At 47.0% G+C, this 18111-nt stretch overlaps 1 long non-coding RNA gene across 1 annotated transcript in view; it reads right to left on the bottom strand.

Annotated features, from left to right (window-relative positions):
• Positions 1-7484: 7484 nt before the first annotated feature.
• LOC141738934 (uncharacterized) overlaps positions 7485-18111 on the bottom strand; it is a 70485-nt gene continuing 59858 nt past the window's right edge. Inside the window, exon 4 of the long non-coding RNA XR_012585533.1 lies at positions 7485-7969. This is a non-coding gene — a long non-coding RNA (uncharacterized LOC141738934). The remainder of the gene's footprint in view (positions 7970-18111) is intronic.

An 18111-nucleotide genomic window follows, 5' to 3' on the forward strand; every position in this document is an offset into this window, starting at 1 on the left:
GAAGAGTCCTGATTCTTCAGATGTAGGTTAAACTCATTCATGTTGGGCTTGAACCAAGCAGATTGTGAAAAGCAGTGATTTACACAAGCTGGAATCATTCGGTCTGGCACTATTGCCTCAGGCCGGTTGTGTAATTATGAGTTCTGAGTAACAGGACGTTATCTGATGTTCATGCCACCTCCCCAGTCAGGTATACCTCCCAGGAGGAGACATGGGGGTATACCCTCAAGAAGAAAAAGGAGGTTATCCCATATTAGAGTGAGAAGAGGACCTTAGTGAGGGGCAGTGAGCTCCCCATGCTCCCCAGGCAAGGGGTGATGCCTTCAGCTGGGGACCTGCCTGCGAGGCCACGAGCCAGGTAGAAAGTCAGTCACCGAAGTGGGGTTTTGAGTAACCTGGAGACAGGACTGATGGGGCAGACTGATGGACTGACAGACAGATGGACAGAGGCTGTGGGACTGGCACAGAGAGAGCATGTCAGGGTGCTACAGCCCTGGCTGCGGTCTGTGCTCAGGGACCACTTCATCTTCAAAAAGCCTGTGAAGAAAGGGACTTGGATTCCCTAAATATTGCCCTCAAAGGGAAGAGTTTTGTGACTGAGGGGGATAAGAGCAATGCCTCTGAATGACATTTGCTTTGGTGGTTTGGAAGGACAGACTTTTGATGTGTGTTTTCAGTGTGCCTGTCTTCGACTGCAATTCCTCCTATCTCCGGGGAATTGGAGCCCTGCGTGTCCCTGGAAATTAAAACTGGCTTCAGTGGTATTTCCTGAAATGTGTTTTCATCTCATTGAATCTGTCCTAACAGCAGCCCCGAAGCACCCAAGATTTCATTTTCATCTAGTAGTGATCAAAAGCAACATCAGCAAGGAATAAATACACAAAGCCACACTGCGGGGACATTAATTCACATGACAAGGCAGTGCAGTTTGCTTTATTAAAAAAGAAAGCTCACGTGAGGGTTTTCTTGGTCACTGAGTGTTTCAGTCACTGTGAACATCTGTATTTTGCAGTCTGGTATTTTTCTGGGTCTTGGCTTTGAGGGAATAAGTCTTCAGCTCCTGTGAATGAAGCTGCGGCCCCGGTGAAGGTGCCTGAATTTGTGACATGCCTGGGACACAGGCAGCCGAGGCAGGGGCTGAGCAGGGAGCCCGGCTGCATCGTGCTGGAGGCATCGGTGTTAATGGTATTTGGCTATTGGAAATCTGCTCGCTCATCCTGGCAAGGACAGGGAGACGTTTTGGTAAACATCTCCCTTTTCCCCAGCACAAATATAACTTCTTTGTTTACAACGGCAAAAAAACCCCCAACCCCCAACTAGGTGGGCTGTCTTTCACATGGGTTAAAACAAGGCAATTCCACCCAAAGTTGCCTGTGACCGAGCCGCCGGTTGCAGTCCAGGGCATGGAAAGCTCATTTTGGCTGCCCTGGCCCTGAAGTTATTCTCACCTCGATACCAGGGCCACCCCCTCCTGCCTGCACGCTCACCACCACTATGCCAGGGCAGGGGGAATTTCTAGGTTACTTTTGCCTGACAGCAGACGCTTCCCCCTCCCCCGACAGGATGAGCGATGCTGTTCCCTCGGCACATGCTGTTGGGAGCAGTCACCAGCTCCGCTTCCCTTACCTGGTCATTAAGCAGCAAAGACATTGCCATTTTGGATTCAAGGCTTGCAGACAGTATGCTTTTAATTCAAGTAATAAAACTAGAAAGGCTTTTTCAGCAACACAGCTGCCAGAAAGCGATTCAATACTTTTGTGTTTAGACTAGCTGAAAGTGGGAAGAGATCAAAAACCATTCCTGGAGGAAAAGAGCTGCTGCTTCTCACCAGAGAGTTATTACAGATTGCAGCTGACGTGGGAGATGTTGCCATTGTGTTACCTCTCTGGAGGTCCCTGAGGTAGAACAACAACAAAAGTTTATTTGGAACAGTAAAATTATAAACTAGATATATTGAAATGTAGCGAAGAGAGAGGTTGTGGAGAGCAGGAGTGCTTCCCCTGGAAACACCCTGCTGATGTGCAGCAGTTCCCGAGGCACGCGGGGATTTTTATTCTCCAAGAGTCTTCTGCAGCATATCTCCAGAGTTGGGGTAAGTGCTGGCCCACATGGCTGTTACTATGGAAACTAGTATTTTTGCATCCTAAAAAAATAGTCATGTAAAACCCCTGCAGGTTGTCAGCCCTAGAGCTTTTTGCCATTCGGCAAGGAATAGGGCTGTCAGGCGTACAGGGAGAGCAGTGCCTTTTCCAGAAGCCTGTCCTGCTCTTTATCAGTTGAGGGTGTTGGGCACCTACTCCTGTTCAGCCATCAGGGATGGCTCTGGGGAGGGGAGCAGCTGGGTGGGAGCCCATCACTGGGGACATGTGCCTCAGCAGAGCCAGGTAAAACCAGCACAAAACGCTGCCTCCTCAGACCTTCACCAGTTCTGGTGTATCTCTGTGGCTATGAAATTCAGACGGAGCTTTGGAAATGGAATGTATTTTGCAGCATTATCAGCTGCTTCAGTCCACGGCTGCTACTCACAAGGAGGAGCTGGAGGCTCTTCGGAGAGCTTGGGGACATGGTGTAATACTGCAGCTACACATCCCAAATGGCAAGGAGGCAAGGACACCAAGGTGGAAAGAGTTCAGGGCATGAGACCCCCACGCAAAGGAAGGAGCTGAAGTACAGGTTTGGTCCTCTTAATAACCACTTCACTGAAGGCATACAGGGGACAATGTATTCAGATGTTGAGTTTCTGACATGTGCTGAAGAGTTCTTCTCCAGAATTGGGCTGTTCTTCGCAAACCACCAGAATTTTTAGCTGAATCACTGAGATGGCACTTACTCAAAGTATCAATACAGCCTCCCTCCTGGCACCCGGCACAGTGCCCGTGACCCCCTGGGAGCAGAGGAGCTTTCCTGGCATGAAGCAGGCATCAGAGAGCTGCCGACTGTGCTATTTTGCACATATTTTTCAAAAAAAAAATCTTTTTCTGTGGCGGTGAGAGCTGCATGCACTGATCTTGCATGCGCAGGCAGCTCCTTCCCGCTAATGCATGGCTGGAGGACTAGGTCTAATCAAATGCAATGTAAAAACTCATTTATTGAGGCACATGTAGTTAGTCTTGTTAAAGAAGAGAGGCAACTGTTTGTCAAAGAAGCACCGTAATTTTTGGAATGTCCCATCTACACAAAGACAAGGGAGTATGACACAGCAAAGTCTCCGTTGCTTTGGCTTTTAAGCAGGGAGAATCTCCTTAGAGGATGGGTTATAAAAATTCTGAGTAGTTTATGTGATCTTCAGAGACTGCATACTCTCTTCTGTTGTTTACATCAACCTTTGAGTGACACGGTTATTTACCCTAGCTTCGTGACTTTCATCCTCTTTGTGGTGCCACTCCACTGCACAGGGGGGATGTTCCCGCCCCTTTGATGTGTATGTTTGAGGCCTGATTATATACTGGGAGGACTCTGCTTTTTTAAACAATAAGTACCTAATATATATACTTGCATTTGTGGACTGTAAAAATTGCTGTCAATCATTTATTACAGGGTGACGGAGCTGGGCATCGCCAGGCAGGCCGCACTGCCGAGCAATTGCCTTGCAGCAACACGTGCAGGGCTAGCGAAGGGGAGCGCTGAAGTAGCACGACCTCTCTGCTGCCCGAGACATACATTTCCGAGCTGCTTTGCCCACAGCGAGATAATGTCCTCTCGGTGCCATCAGCCAAGCGGCGCTGGCTCTCCAGCCGGCGGTTTCGGCATCGCCCTGGTGGCTTTCTTTGCCACCAGCCATCTTTTTGCCCTGTTCTGGATAAAGCACAAGTCCCACAGAAATGATTTCAAAGTACTGAGCACAGAATAAGGCAATGGGAGTGCCACAGGTTATTTACTCTCATCAGCCTTCCTATCCAAACCCTACTTTGGTTTTTAAAACAGTAGCTGTGAACAAGCCCCTTTTCTTCCTCCTTAGTGTCACCTCTTTCTCACTGTGTTAAGATGCCTCAAGACTGTTTCTATATTTTCTCCCTCCTATTGAGATGCTTTTATAAAAACTGAAATAAAACTTGACTCAGGTTTGTGGGTACCAAACTTCAGTCCCACCTACTGTTTGCTTTGCAATGCTGCCTGAAATATAATTTTAATTTCATATTAGTTGTTTGAAAAAGAGGAAGCCCAATTAAAGAGATGAAAAGGAAACCCCTTAATGGCACTTTTCATGAGGAACCCCACAATAACAAAGCAGCGTGCATGCGAACACAGAAAGTGAGAGATGATGAGCCCTACTGTGCCTGTCAGCTTGGCTTCTGCATGCAGGGGAAAGAGAACAAAATTTACAAGGATGCTACTCTCTGAAGTGCTACGTGCACTGCTGGTGAGCCCAGGAAGGAAAAAAGACAGCCATTCAAAGTAATTGAAGAACAGCCATAGTACTAAGTGAGCGCGCTGAGAAAATAAAACCCATCACATTTAGATTTTCATAGAAACACAGAATGGTTTGGGTTGGAAGGGACCTTAAAGATTATGCAGTTCCAACCCCCCTGCCATGGGCAGGGACACCTCCCACTAGACCAGGCTGCTCAAAGCCCCATCCAGCCTGGCCTTGAACACTTCCAGGGATGGGGCGTCCACAGCTTCCCTGGGCAACCTGTTCCAGTGTCTCACCACCCTCACAGGAAAGAATTTCTTCCTAATACCTAATATAAATGTACCCTCTTTAAGTTTAAAGCCATTACCCCTTGTCCTATCACTACACTCCCTGATAACAAGTCCCTCCCCACCTTCCCTGTAGGCCCCCTTTAGGTACTGGAAGGCCGCTATAAGGTCTCCCTGGAGCCTTCTCTTCTCCAGGCTGAACAATCCCAACTCTCTCAGCCTGTCTTCAGAGGGGAGGTTCTCCTGCCCTTGGATTGTCTTCGTGGCCCTCCTCTGGACTCACTGCAACAGGTCCATGTCCTTCTTGTGCTGAGGACTCCAAAGCTGGATGCAGTACTCCAGGTGGGGTTTCACCGGAGCAGAGTAGAGGGGCAGAATCACCCCCCTTGACCTGCTGGCTATGCTTTTAAGCGTTAATTTTAAAGGATTAAAGGGTGAAATTAAGTATTATTTGCTTAAATATAAAAAGCACTTTCAGAATAACAGCCCTTTAAAAATAAAAAAAACCCTCACAAGAGATTACAGCCCAGAATTTCGGTTTTGATAAGACTTTGCCCTTTTTTTTTCCCCCCACCACTGAGCACAGTGTTTTATTAAGATTATAAACTTAGGCTTTTCAACAATTCTAATGGGGCATTTTTGGGGGGTAAACTATCACTTTTGATAACAGTAAGCAAATAGGAGACAGGATGTGGAAAGGACCAGAAAGCTCTCCAGGCGTACCCGAAGACTGCAAAAGTCTCTCATTTTGGGGGGCTCCCCAGACACCCAGCAGGCCCCTGTTTTTCCAGCTCAGCAGCCAGAACTGGGGTTGACACGAACACGAACTGTAGGCGCTTATTTAACACTCACACAAATTTATAAAAGCCATACCAAACTATTTATTTTGTGCCTTCCCCTCTCACCGCGGCACCTTCTAACATCAAGTACTTCTCTCTGCTGAAGGGAGCAAACAGAAATTGCTTCCATCACCTGAAGCCGAGAGCCGGGCTATTCAGCCTGCGATCCCCCTCACGAGATGACACGACCAGGCTCCTTAATGACAAGCAGGAGCGTGTGATTTTCAGCAGCAGTGCTACACTACGGCATGCATTGATTTGCTAGAAAATCGCTTTAGAAGAGGTTAAGGTGTGATGGATTCAAGTCAGAAACAGGGAGTACAATAAATGCCCGAAAGGTACCTCTGAAATGTGACTTTCCCAAGAAATTCTTTAACAAAGGGAACTGAAAATGCCCCGTCTCCACATCTCATACTTAGAGAAGTATGGAGATGGTCTATCAGGTCACCCGCCAGTGGATATTAAGCATTAACCTATTTCAAATGTTATGTGTATTTACCGACAGAAACGGAATAGGTCAAACAGGTTTCTGGCTCACAATAGAAGATGAAACGGTGTTTAGTTCTATATATGAATACCTGCTCGTGTAAATTGAAGTGTGTGCAGGGGTGACTGGGACTATTTCATTGCTGCCTCCTGTTTCTAAAGAGTTGTGTATTTTACCCCATGAAACAAAGCCTGGAGTGAAAGGCATCGGGTTATAGTAAACAATGAGACTACCACACAGAGCACATGGTTTGTGTTAGCAGAGTACGAGTTTAATAAAATAGACTTCTTGCAACTCAAGTTGATAAATTCATACTCCTCCTTGCTACAGTACCTGAATTAGAAACACCGTCTTGCTTTTCCTCTAATCAACCAAAAAAAAAAAAATAAAGCCAATGCTAGCCTTCATCAACAGATTGCCCTCTCCTAACGTACCAGTAAGCCTCCCATACACACCTTATGTTGTTCATGGTGTTAGTTGTGGACTTTTTGCTATGAAGGGAATTTAGGGTTACTTCTGTAGGAAGGCCATCTGAACAGAAAGATTAAGATGCATCTAATGCAGCCACCTTTGTCTCCTTCCATGTGCGTTTCCAGGCTGTCTCATGCTATTTCTGATCTCATGTATGTCCTGACTCTCCCCTACATCTACCTCCCTGCCAGCAGTCACACATCCAGGATGGGATTTAAGTTGTTTTTACTGCCAGCTTCAATCAGATGAGTTAGGGTAACAAAGGAAACTTTCAAAAAATCAATAAGCAGTTCTATGTTACTGTAATTGTTTGCTCTCTGCATTTCTCCACTTTTCTTTAGATATATCCAGTGTTTGATGTCATACAAGAGAACGGCCAGCCAACACCAAAGCCTGTCTTGGGGGGTGGGAGGAAGGGAAAACCCACCAGAGATGGGAAAACCCACCAAATAAAACCCCATCCCGAGTCCACGAGCAGATGGCTGCTTGCAGAGATCAAAACTGGACCGCGTTTCAGTTCGACTGAAGGGATTGTATAGGGCAATCAGCTTTGTGCTGACCTCCATGAGCACAACCCAGTTGCGGATGGAAAGCGCTCTGCTCTAACCCGCTCCCCTCAAACTAATGTGACGCTGGTGTTGTGGTACAAGGAGGAGGCAGGGAAGAGCCTGCATTTCAGACCTGAAACACATGGCGCGTGTTGCAGGGCCACGGCAGACAGGGTGGGTTTGAGTGTCCTTTGCTGTCCCTCTACACCCAGTAATTTCTGAGGGGTTGCTTAAGCAATACAAAATCAAACGTCTTCTCTATCTTAAGGACAGAAGCTGTACCACTTCTGGATGACCACGCTGTTTATTTTTGGTGCTTTTTCATTCATTACAGCGCACCTAGGGCTGTTTTAGTATCATTTCCAAGGAGTCTGGCTTCTTTCCTGGTATATACAGCATCTCTTATGGAGAACATATGTCAGGCAAGGCCCACAGACATGATAACTACAGGGATAACCACACATGGAGCATGCAGAGGCTTTTTTTTTTTTTTAAATATTTTCCACGGCTTAATAAAAGTTACCCATTCCTGAACATTCCCGGGGCATGCAAGCACTGCCCTGTGCCTGCGGAAGCACTGCTTTGCACTGCACCGGCAAGGCAGGGTCTCGGGGCCAGACCCACAGAGATATTTAGGGGCCGAACTTCTATTTCAGACTTCAGTGGGAGGCTGGTGCCTAAATAGGAGTTGAGCACCTGATTACCTTTGCAGGTCTGGGCTCGGGTGGAGGCAGCCAGGAGGTGCTCCACGTCCCCTGCCTGCCTGCGGGAACCTCCTCCGCTCCTCTCCGGCTGGCGGTCGAACCGTGGTGTGGTGCGACCCTGGTGTTGTGAAGTAGCCGTTCTCCGACTGGTGACGGCCTGATTCACAACACCAGCTGCTGCACGGCACCTTGAGGTGGCCACCCCCGCCTGGGTTCCTGGCCGCCGGGGTCCTCCACGCTCTGCCCTCCTCCGGGGTCCATCTTGCACATCGCCACATGCTGGAAAGCAAAGTGATAGGGTTAGATCTATTGATCCCATGGGTAATATACCCCTACCTGTTTAAAATATGTAAGTGTGAAGGTTGTATGTTTCCAAGCGAAAAAAAAAGAGAACGATAAGCGGCAAATTGGTGCTACATTCAAGACCTACTGCTTCATGGAGGTGGGTGCTGCAGCACGGTGCCGGTAACGCGTACAGCTGCGCTCCTATTCATCTCCTGCGCTCATCTCAGGAGGGATGGAGGCTCGCAGGTGGGGGAAGCAACCTAGAAACTCAGCCAAGCCCTCAGAGACACGGGAGAAACAGGCTGCTTTTTCACAGATCCCAGGACGTTGTCAGAAGGAGAGCGGCGCCCCAGGGACCTCGTGGCTTCCCGAGCATGACGCTGCCATTTTAACCCTCCCGTCTGCACCCTGTCCGCTCCTCCATGGTGGGTGAGACACCAGTGTGCATGTGGTCAGTTCCCAGAATTTGCCCAGACTGTTGGCATTCCGGAAGGTGCCCTCACCCCAGAGGAGTCGTGCTGGGACCCACGAATGTCCTCATTTGCAGCCCTTCATTCCCCTGCGAGGACCCCATCCCTCAGGAGCTCGCAGAAGCTGAGGGACACAACCCACTGGCGACCAGGAAAGCTGATCTTCTTTTAAAAACACAACAGGGAGTTACAGATTCTGGGGCTTTCATATTGCTCAAGGGCAAAAGAAACCTCCCTCGCCTGCGCGGGGCTGAGGCTGGTGAGCACGCCGGCCATGGCAGCGCGTTCCTCGGGCAGCACCAGAGTTCAGTGTTGCAGGGCCACAGCTCTACAGGAACGGCTCTGAGGAGAGCACAGGTCCAGGCAGTCCCGCAGCTTTTCAAGCAGGCAAAAAAAATGTGGAAACGAACACAGGCTTCTCCCCGATTCCCCTCAAAATGCTGCACGGGTGCTACAAGGGTTTGCTCAAAACAGTCAGGTCATTCTTAATGGGTTACCAACAACTCCTTACTGGGCTAAGCACATGCCAAAAATAAGTAAATAATAAACTTCATCCTGTGTATTACAGACTTTCCTCAGCAACCAAAAACCCGAAAGAAAGCAGAGTTTCTGTGAATCAGCTCGGGACTATCCCTGGGATGAGGACCCACCGCAGGAGTCCTAAAGCAAACTGGACAGAACGCAAGCGATGGGAAGCTTAGCAGACCTCCAGGCTGGGCTGGGCTTCAACAGTTCTCCTGAAATGGGTTAGATGTGGAGGCAAAACTTCTGACCCTGATGACGAAGGGAGCATCGTCCCTGTGTCCCCGCCCCAAATTTAATCCAAAGGAAATTCCATGCACTGTTTTGTCCCAGCAGAGAGGGGAGACGTGGTCACATTTAGTCCCTGGGCAGAAGAGCAATTAACATATGCGCTAATGGAAGATACCCCCAGAGAGACAGGTTATGCAATTTGGTGCCTGTAGGAAATGAAGCCAAATTTCTTGACACCTGTGCACGTGTGCGCACTTGTAAAGTCTCCGTCCCATTGTACTAACAGAGCTTTGATTTAAAGAGCAGTTTCTGTAATTTTTATGTGTTGAAAAAAAAAACCCCAACGTATTTATATTTTATACATATCTATTATTCAGCCTTCAATCCTGAAAGGAAGAGCCTGGAAGCCGAACTTGTGCTGTGGCTGGTAATGCCGGATGAAGGTAAGTTGTCCCCCCCGAGCAGATCTCTCACCACACGCGGTGGCACCGAGCACACTTGACGAAGCACATTGTGTCACACACGCACAGTCACGCCAAATACCTTTTTGTACGTTCTCTGTTCTCTGGGAACACTAAAGTCTGTCACTAGTGCTGTGGGTGGGAAAAGAAAAAAAAAACAAACCCAAATTATATGAGCCTTTTTCAAGGTTGTTTAAATCCTTCTGAAACCTTTCATGCAATCTGCGCTGAAGCATATCAGACTACTTAAAAAAAGCAGGCTACTGTATATGCATTGCTTGCTCCCTGGAAGAAGCCGATTTAAAAGCCCTTTTAAGTAAAAACCGGTATTATATGTTGTACAAGTGAGAAACGAACACTTAATCTACTTTCTCTCCCCTTAATGTACCAGAGACAGAGGTTGGTTTTCTGCTTCTTTACCCCCTTGGTCAAATAGTCTGACATAGTCTTAGAGTACGTCTGAGCTGAAATTTTAATATTCTCCCATTTTTACTTGGTGTGATTTTATTCAGTCATCTACTGGCAATAGCTTTCGTGTTCTTTAACGCTATGTTGTTTGAAATCTTTCTTACGATTTCAGCTAGGTTACGCCTGTAAGTGTACAATCTCCTAAACAGCTGAGGAACCAGCAGCTCGGGAACTGCATTTCCCCATGCCACCCGGCCGGCTGGGTCTAAAAACCCTGAGGAAAACCGACAAAACCAAAGATTTACGTTAGGATGACACTAGTGCATTAGGAGAAGAATCTCATCTCCTATAAATAGGAAAACAAACTTCTCAGTTTGGAGGGAAAAAACCCACCAACACACAGAATAAACCCCACAATAGTGCAGATAATCCTGCCTAGGAATTAGCATTTTTTTCATATTCAGAAACAGGAAAATGTAACGAGAAACCAAGTTCCCAGGCGGCGAGCAGGATTCGGGCGCAGGGTCAACGCAGGACTTGGGACAGCAAGCGGAACTCCCCCCCCCAGCAAGGTTATCACCGCCCGTAATATCCCACGCAAATAGATTTCCGTGCTTTGGTCACAGCAGTCTATTAATTCAGCCCCCTTGTCTGGTACATCTTTATCCTCTGCAGGTTAATCCTGCCAAATTCCTTTGCTGTAGTACATGTCACACAGCATATAATATCCAACAATGCAATTTTGCTAATCCTGTTTTATCAGCTTTGTTGCCCTGTCTGGTCAATCCAATGGCAAAAAACTGCACATAAGGTTTTTGCCAAGATCTCCCTCTCTTTTCCCCTTCCCCCCCCCCCCAACCCCCGCTTTGTATGGTTTCAATTAAATGGTTTGAGAGCAGAACATAGCATTTGGATATCCGCCAATGTCCTTCAGAAGCAGAATGTCAAGGCACTTAATTATATAGGTCTCCCAATTCTTTCAGGCGCCCCACCTACCCAGTCAGATGAATTTACTAAATGCAAGTGTAAAAAATCAGCTCAAATCTCTTTTTAAAACACTCTCCACGCATTAAGGACTTGAAGATGGCTGAATAGCGATATATTTATCGCCCATTATCTTACTAAAAGATTAAACAAATGAGTAAAGACTGTCTCATTAACAGTTCTTTGTTGTCTTGTTTACTGTTTAGTGGACTCATTAACATTAATTATTAGAAGAGGAACATCAATTATTGCAATAACCTTTGTCAAGCCTCGCAAACTGACTGCTAAACAGCAAACGGATCCACGTTCCGCATCAGCCAGGATTTGCACGGACAGAAAGAAGGAAACAGGAAAGACCCCCGAAATCTCCGACGTGGCTCTAAGGCAGCCGTGATCCAGCGTCGCGTGTTAATTCTGGCATCAGCCGAGCATCTGCTCAAGACCTCTAGGCAGAGAATAAAAGGGTAAGTAAATTCTGAGCTTAACTCCGCAAGACTTGGTGAGATGTGAACAAAGGGATCCCTACTTCCTCTGCCAGGCTGTATTTATTACACTAATTATTTTAACGCAGGGAACAGCCCTTTCTCTCCCTCGTCATCAGCGCAGCGCATACGCTTGTATAAACATAACTCAGACTGCAGCATCGATTTCAGGATTTTCCTTCAACACGCTGCCGGAGCTGACTGCTTTACTGCCTCCGGCGAAGGGCATTTTTACACCGTTACAAGATATTATGGCTTGGGCTCCCTTCTCCTCCTCCTCCTCCCTCTGATTTCTCTTTCCCTTTGAGAAGTCCAATCCCAGGTGGAGATCTCCTCCTCTGCCTGAGCAGAGATTCAGTGTTGCATCAGTGTTTTAAAGACACCGTGTATTTCAGCAGCTCTGGCAGGAGTTAAGTATCATCAGCAGCACATCCATTATTTAAAACACGGCGAGGAAGAAGGCTGAGTCACTGCGCTGGAGCCGTCACCTCCGACACCGTTTCCCAGCCTAAATACAAAGTGCCAGCCTGTGCCCAAGAACAAAATGAACCTTTCCAGAAGAACCCCGAGCCAAATCCAGGGCTTGCAAAGATTATATTTAGATACAAATAGAAACAAGGGCAGCTAAGCGCCGCACTCTTTGCAGATGCTCCCACTGCTACACGCCGTGTGCCACTGCGAGCGAATATGCGGATTGCGCCTTACGCCAGCCAGGTTTTAAGGAAGGTACCCTTGCAATGTCGGAAAAGCTGCCCTGCGATGGCCACCCCACGCTCGGCATCACCAGGAGCCTTCCTCCTTGCCCCACGGCCCCACCAGCCGCCGTCCACCCACACCTTCCCCTCGCTGCCCCTCGGAGCGCATCGGCTCTGCCTGGATCTCCCCCCCCTGCTAATTAAAATGTGGGAACAATTAAGCTGTTTGCTAAATTAGCGATTCTGGCCCCAAAGCCTCCTGGCCGGAGAGAGGTCCGCAGAGACGGCGTAGCCTGTTACCTCGGCGTGAATTTGTGCTGACAGGAGAGTCCATCCGTCTCCTCGTCTTTAGACAGCTGTGCTTACCTAGCAGAATGTAAACATCTCTGAACTTTGCTTACTGGATAAAAGGAAGCATTCGTTTCCTATTGCATTTCCTCCTACAAGATCAATCATACATGCGGGCCAGACGCAGCATCCCTGTGTTTGTAATTAATCTCGTAAAGGACGAACATCTCCTCTCAATCGATTGCTGTATCTGTATGCAGCCTTCCTGCAAGAGAGGGAGTAGAAGAAGAAAATAAAAGCCGGTAGCAGAATAATAATCAGCTGGTCCCTTAATAAAGGCTGGTACGTGCTATATATGCACAGCAAGATGCTTTTTTGGCAAGCTGATTCTCTGTTGGAAAAATCACCTTGTAATCAATGTTAATCATTAACACTGGGGACCTCAGGATTGCTTTTAGATGTCCTGATAGAGGGACTTTGTTTCATCACGGTGAAATTCAAAAGGATTTTTTGGCTTTTTTCTCCTCTTCCACATGCCTTACTGTCTCTTGCTAAGTGTTATGGGTTACAAAACTGAACACCACACGGTTTGTACACTGCCCTGTTTGCGCAGAGGAGACTCCTTCCCACCAACACATCTGCCCCAGAAGGACCTCTCGATCACCTTTTCCTTACTACGTATGGAAATGTTTAAAATCCAGACTAAGGAAATATTTGTTCAAAAACAAAACCAAAACTCCACACCACAACCTGCTAAGATCATCTACTTCATGAAGAATAATTTCTTCCCCTCTCAGGGAAAAAAGAGGTGTGTGCAACGTTACTGCCCTTCCGAGGTCGATGGAGACTCAAACTAGTAGGCAGAGGGACTCAACCGCAGAGCATTTAAAAAAAGTGGGAAAGCAACTGCTCTTCAGCAGTTCCTAGGACCCAGGCCAGGCTCTTCCTACTGTTTTAGATCTGTCTGTTCCATTGCACAAAATGCATCGAGCTCACTGACATTTACATTGGGCCAGCATATTCTTTACGACGCAAAAATAAAGTGTCTCCGAGACACATTTAGACGAAACGTATGCTTCTGACAGGCACCGTACTAGTCGAGGGTATCACTGCCTGTTTTGATTTAAAGGAATAATATGAAGATTTGCTTGCTGAATACAATACTGAGACAAGTCAGAGCCTTTCCCCCGTTGTCTGAGTAGCAGCAGGACAGGGCTGCTGCAACCCATTACAGAGCTCACTCCGTGGTACTTCACACAACCTGCTTTACAGGCTTGGAGACGAAGGTCTAATGCTCATGTGATCAAATATTCAGAAGTATTGAACTGTACGTGTCTGAGAGGAGGAAAAAAACAACACCATACATTTTAGGAAACGGATTTACAACAGTAGAGAGCAGCGCAAGTAAAACAGCACTTCAAAATAAAACGCAGGCGTGGTGTTATCTACCTGACTGCCAACACTACAGCCACATCAGCAGGGCCTGTGAAGACCTGGAAGTGTCCTTCTACCCACCAGCAGCCCACCGTTGGAGCAGGTATTGATGTGGTCCTTGCCAAATGCTCTGCTGCGGTACAGCCTCTTCGGGGACAGAGGCTGATCCGTTTTATTTTGTACTGTTCCTTTTTTATTTAAACATCCTTTAGCTCTAGAAAAATTAGTTTTGCCTCAAAGGAAAAAGGACTGCAATAGGCACAAAATACTGAAGTGTACCATTTTCTTTCAGTATACTTAAATAATGCAACCTTCGCTTAGATATAGGTAGGATTTTAATTAAGAATTGGATGCCAACACCTCCATTTTAGAAACCCTTTATTGGAAAATACTCACATCTATGCGATAACAAGCTGGCTATTATCGGGGAAATCTATGTCCTATTACCAGATTGCCTGTTCATTGTTTGGTGAAATTACCAGCAAAACCAAGTGACAAATCACTGGTTTGAATCTTTCTGCCTTTATTCACCCGCTCCCTGCGCCACAGAGGCACAGCCCCTGGACCGATGGTGCTGGCACGTAACCCAAAATGATGATGGACACTTCAGGAGGAGCATTTGGACACCTAGCCCCTCACCTCTTCCTCCTGGTCACAGCGAAGGGCATCCTCCCCGACCACCAGCATGGGGATTTCCAGAGCCGTGAGCTGAGCAGAGGCTCAGGTGCCTGCATCGCTCTTTGGATGCCTCTTCTCTGCCCCGACTTTATCACGGAAGTCCTGGATAAAAAGCGTAAAGGTGCAGCAATTAATAGAATCATAGAATTGTCTAGGTTGGGAGGGACCTTTAAGATCATTGAGTCCAACCATTAACCTAACACTGACAAAACCACCACTAAACCATGTCCCTCAGCACAATGTCTACCTGTCCTTTAAATACCTCCAGGGATGGTGATTCCACCACTTCCCTGGGCACCCTGTTCCGATGTTCGATAATCCTTTCAGTAAAGAATTTTTTCCTAATATCCAACCTAAACCTCCCCTAGCACAACTTGAGGCCATTTCTTCTTTTCCTATCGCTTGTTACTTGGGAGAAAAGACTGACCCCCACCTTGCTACAACCTCCTTTCAGGTAGTTGTAGAGAGTGGTAAGGTCTCCCCTCAGCCTCCTTTTCTCCAGGCTAAACCACCCCAGCTCCCTCAGTGGCTCCTCATAAGCCTTGTTCTCCAGCCCCTCACCAGCTTTGTTGCCCTTCTCTGGACACGCTCCAGCACCTCAATGTCTTTCTTGTACCAAGCGAGGAGCCCAAAACTGGACACATTACTCAAGGTGCAGCCTCACCAGTGCCAAGTACAGGGGGACAATCACTTCCCTAGTCCTGCTCATCACACTATTCCTAATACAAGCCAGGATGCCATTGGCCTTCTTGGCCACCTGGGCACACTGCTGGCTCATATTCAGCTGGCTGTCAACCAACACCTCCAGGCCCTTTTCCACCAGGCAGCTCTCCAGCCGCTCTTCCCCAAGCCTGTAGCGCTGCATGAGGTTGTTGTGACCCAAGTGCAGGACCCAGCTCTTGGCCTTGTGAACCTCAAACCATTGGCCTTGGCCCATCGATCCAGCCTGTCCAGGTCTCTTTGTAGAGCCACCCTACCCTCCAGCAGATCAACACTCCCACCCAACCTGGTGTCATCTGCAAACTTACTGAGGGTGCACTCAATCCTCTCGTCCAGGTTGTTGATAAAGATGTTAAAGGGAACCAACCCCAATACCGAGCCCTGGGGAACACCACTTGTGACTGGCCACCAACTGGATTTAACTCCATTCACCAATTCAGTAAGAAGCATCTTGCTTCCCCTGTCTTTTGTAACCCATCACTACTCAGCACCATTCTCATTGATGGAGAAGGGATCTGATTCCCTGCTTTTCCTGCTTTGCTCAGTCCCTGGGTTTTGACAGTTCAGGGTGAAAAAAAAAATCTAAGTCGCTCCCTTTCTGCCACCCTCTCTTAAAAGATGCTGTTTGCAGACACTGATTACTAAAATTAAGGCGCTGTTCAAACATTCAGCGTTTGATAAGGTGCAGAGAAGATACAGTCCAGCCACAAGCTGCAGGCAATATAAAATACAAACGTGGTAAGTATTTGACTAAAGGGCAAATGGTAAGCCCAGGGCTGGGTATTGAGCGTTAACCTACACTTTTTCTCTGTGCCTGTTTAACAGGGGAATTCAAGACACTTGGCTGGCTTGGAAGTTTTGATGCCTCGCCAACTGCCTTCAGGCTGCAAATCTTAGATGATATTTTCCTGTGGCATTTGACTTCTCAAGCCCAGAGAGCTCAGAGGGGCAGACAGAACGGAGGTGAAAGTAACCCATTAAAAATGATAACAAACTCACTGCACCTTCTGAGTAAAACTTGCGCAGAGTGAAAAAGAAAAGGAATTTTCGTATTTGTATTTCCTCCATATCCATGTGACCATCACCGTCCTTTGCTCCTATGTGTACTGCTCTCAAGGAAGACCAATAAGTGCAAACGTTTCTTCAGGCTGCAATTATTTTCTCAGCCTTGATGACTAAAGGGAGAGTCCTTCTCCTCATCTCCTTGCTTTAATAAAATTAAAGACTAATATTAATGCTAGTTCCTCCCTCCTGCCCTCAGCAAAATGCCACAGATAGATACCTCGCAACTCTTGTCCGCTATACCTTTAACAGGCAAGTCACAGTCCGGGGACAGGGAGAACCACCATGACATGATGGGCAGGTTAACAGAAGGTTTAATAAAGCTGTAGGAATTTGAGATTTTCTTCAGTGGTGTGGCACAGTGCCTCTCCTAAGGGAACGCTGCTACATCTTCAGTGGATAGGAAGGATATTCATCATCCACGACAGGATCTCAGAGACCAGCACGGATGTCGTAGGTCAGGATGGAGATGTACCAGCAGAGTTGAGTGGGCGAGGTCTGCACAATGTACCATTTCTCCTTCCAGCCAGACATACCAGCTGTCCATTACCACACCAGCAAGAGAACAACATATATGCATCAAAAGACGTACATAAGAAATCCAGGTCTGTCACCTTACACAAATGCAGCCTTTTTAGCAAAGGGAGTTAGGCATGGTTGAGCCTTACATGGATAAAAGGATGGAAAGCACGTCCTTTACACACTTTCAAATCAAATTACGCTGAGATAAGAAGTATCAGAAAAGCTGACCAGGGGTCTGACAGTGCTCCTTCTTAGGGAAAAAGACCCCAAACTCCTCCAAATTCTATCTGCTGTTTGCTATGCTTCTCTCACAAGTAGCCACCCTTCTGTTCACAGACCTACAGAGGCTGGAGACACATGTTTCTCAAAGCAGGTAGGAAGATAACAATAATTAACGGAATTATTTAGTTCTGTTGAAGCCAGGTAAAAATAAAGATCACCATAGGAATTCAAAATAGCTGGTCCCAGCTATTGTTTCCTAACACCCACCCCCACTCCCTCCCAAACCAAAACATCCCCTGAACAAATCAAAACAAAAACCCATCTCAAAGCAACTCTTAAGGCTAAGGATGCGAGAGCTTCCCTTTTCCTTTGCAGAGACCACACTGCAACCTATGTTAGTGCAAGCCAGCTGCACAAAGCCAGCCCCCTCTTTTTGTTACCAAACCAGTGAAAAAAACATGAATCAAAGTGCAAATACTTCAGAGATTTCCCATTAAAGCTGCAAACTTGACAGAGAATCACATATGGTCAGTCGTACCACAAACACGAAGCTGCAGCCCTAAATCCAGCTGGTCTCCTTTATCACAACAGGATGTGTCTGTCTAGCAGTAGTCACCGAAAGAATGAAGTAATCTAGGGTCTGGAAGATAACAAGTTGGAAGGAGGCATGTTCGAGGATTTCAGCTTAATTAATAGCTACGGATTTTATTATCCTCTGCCTCCAGTTTTGCTCTTAGTTCTTTTTCAGACTTGCTCGCCATTAATGAACAGAATATAATCAGGAAAACCAAGCATAGGAGAGTTTAATTAAGCATTTTTTTGAAAAAACAAAAAACCCAAAAAACCCCAAAAAACCCCCAGACAAAACCAATCAACCCAAACAACAAAAGACCAAGACCACCGTGTATTTGGGATTCTTACTACACAACATCCACGTCTCTGTCGGGGTGGGTGTGT

The sequence above is a fragment of the Larus michahellis genome, chromosome 2, assembly GCF_964199755.1.
Source record: "Larus michahellis chromosome 2, bLarMic1.1, whole genome shotgun sequence".
NCBI classification, from domain to species: Eukaryota; Metazoa; Chordata; class Aves; order Charadriiformes; family Laridae; genus Larus; species Larus michahellis.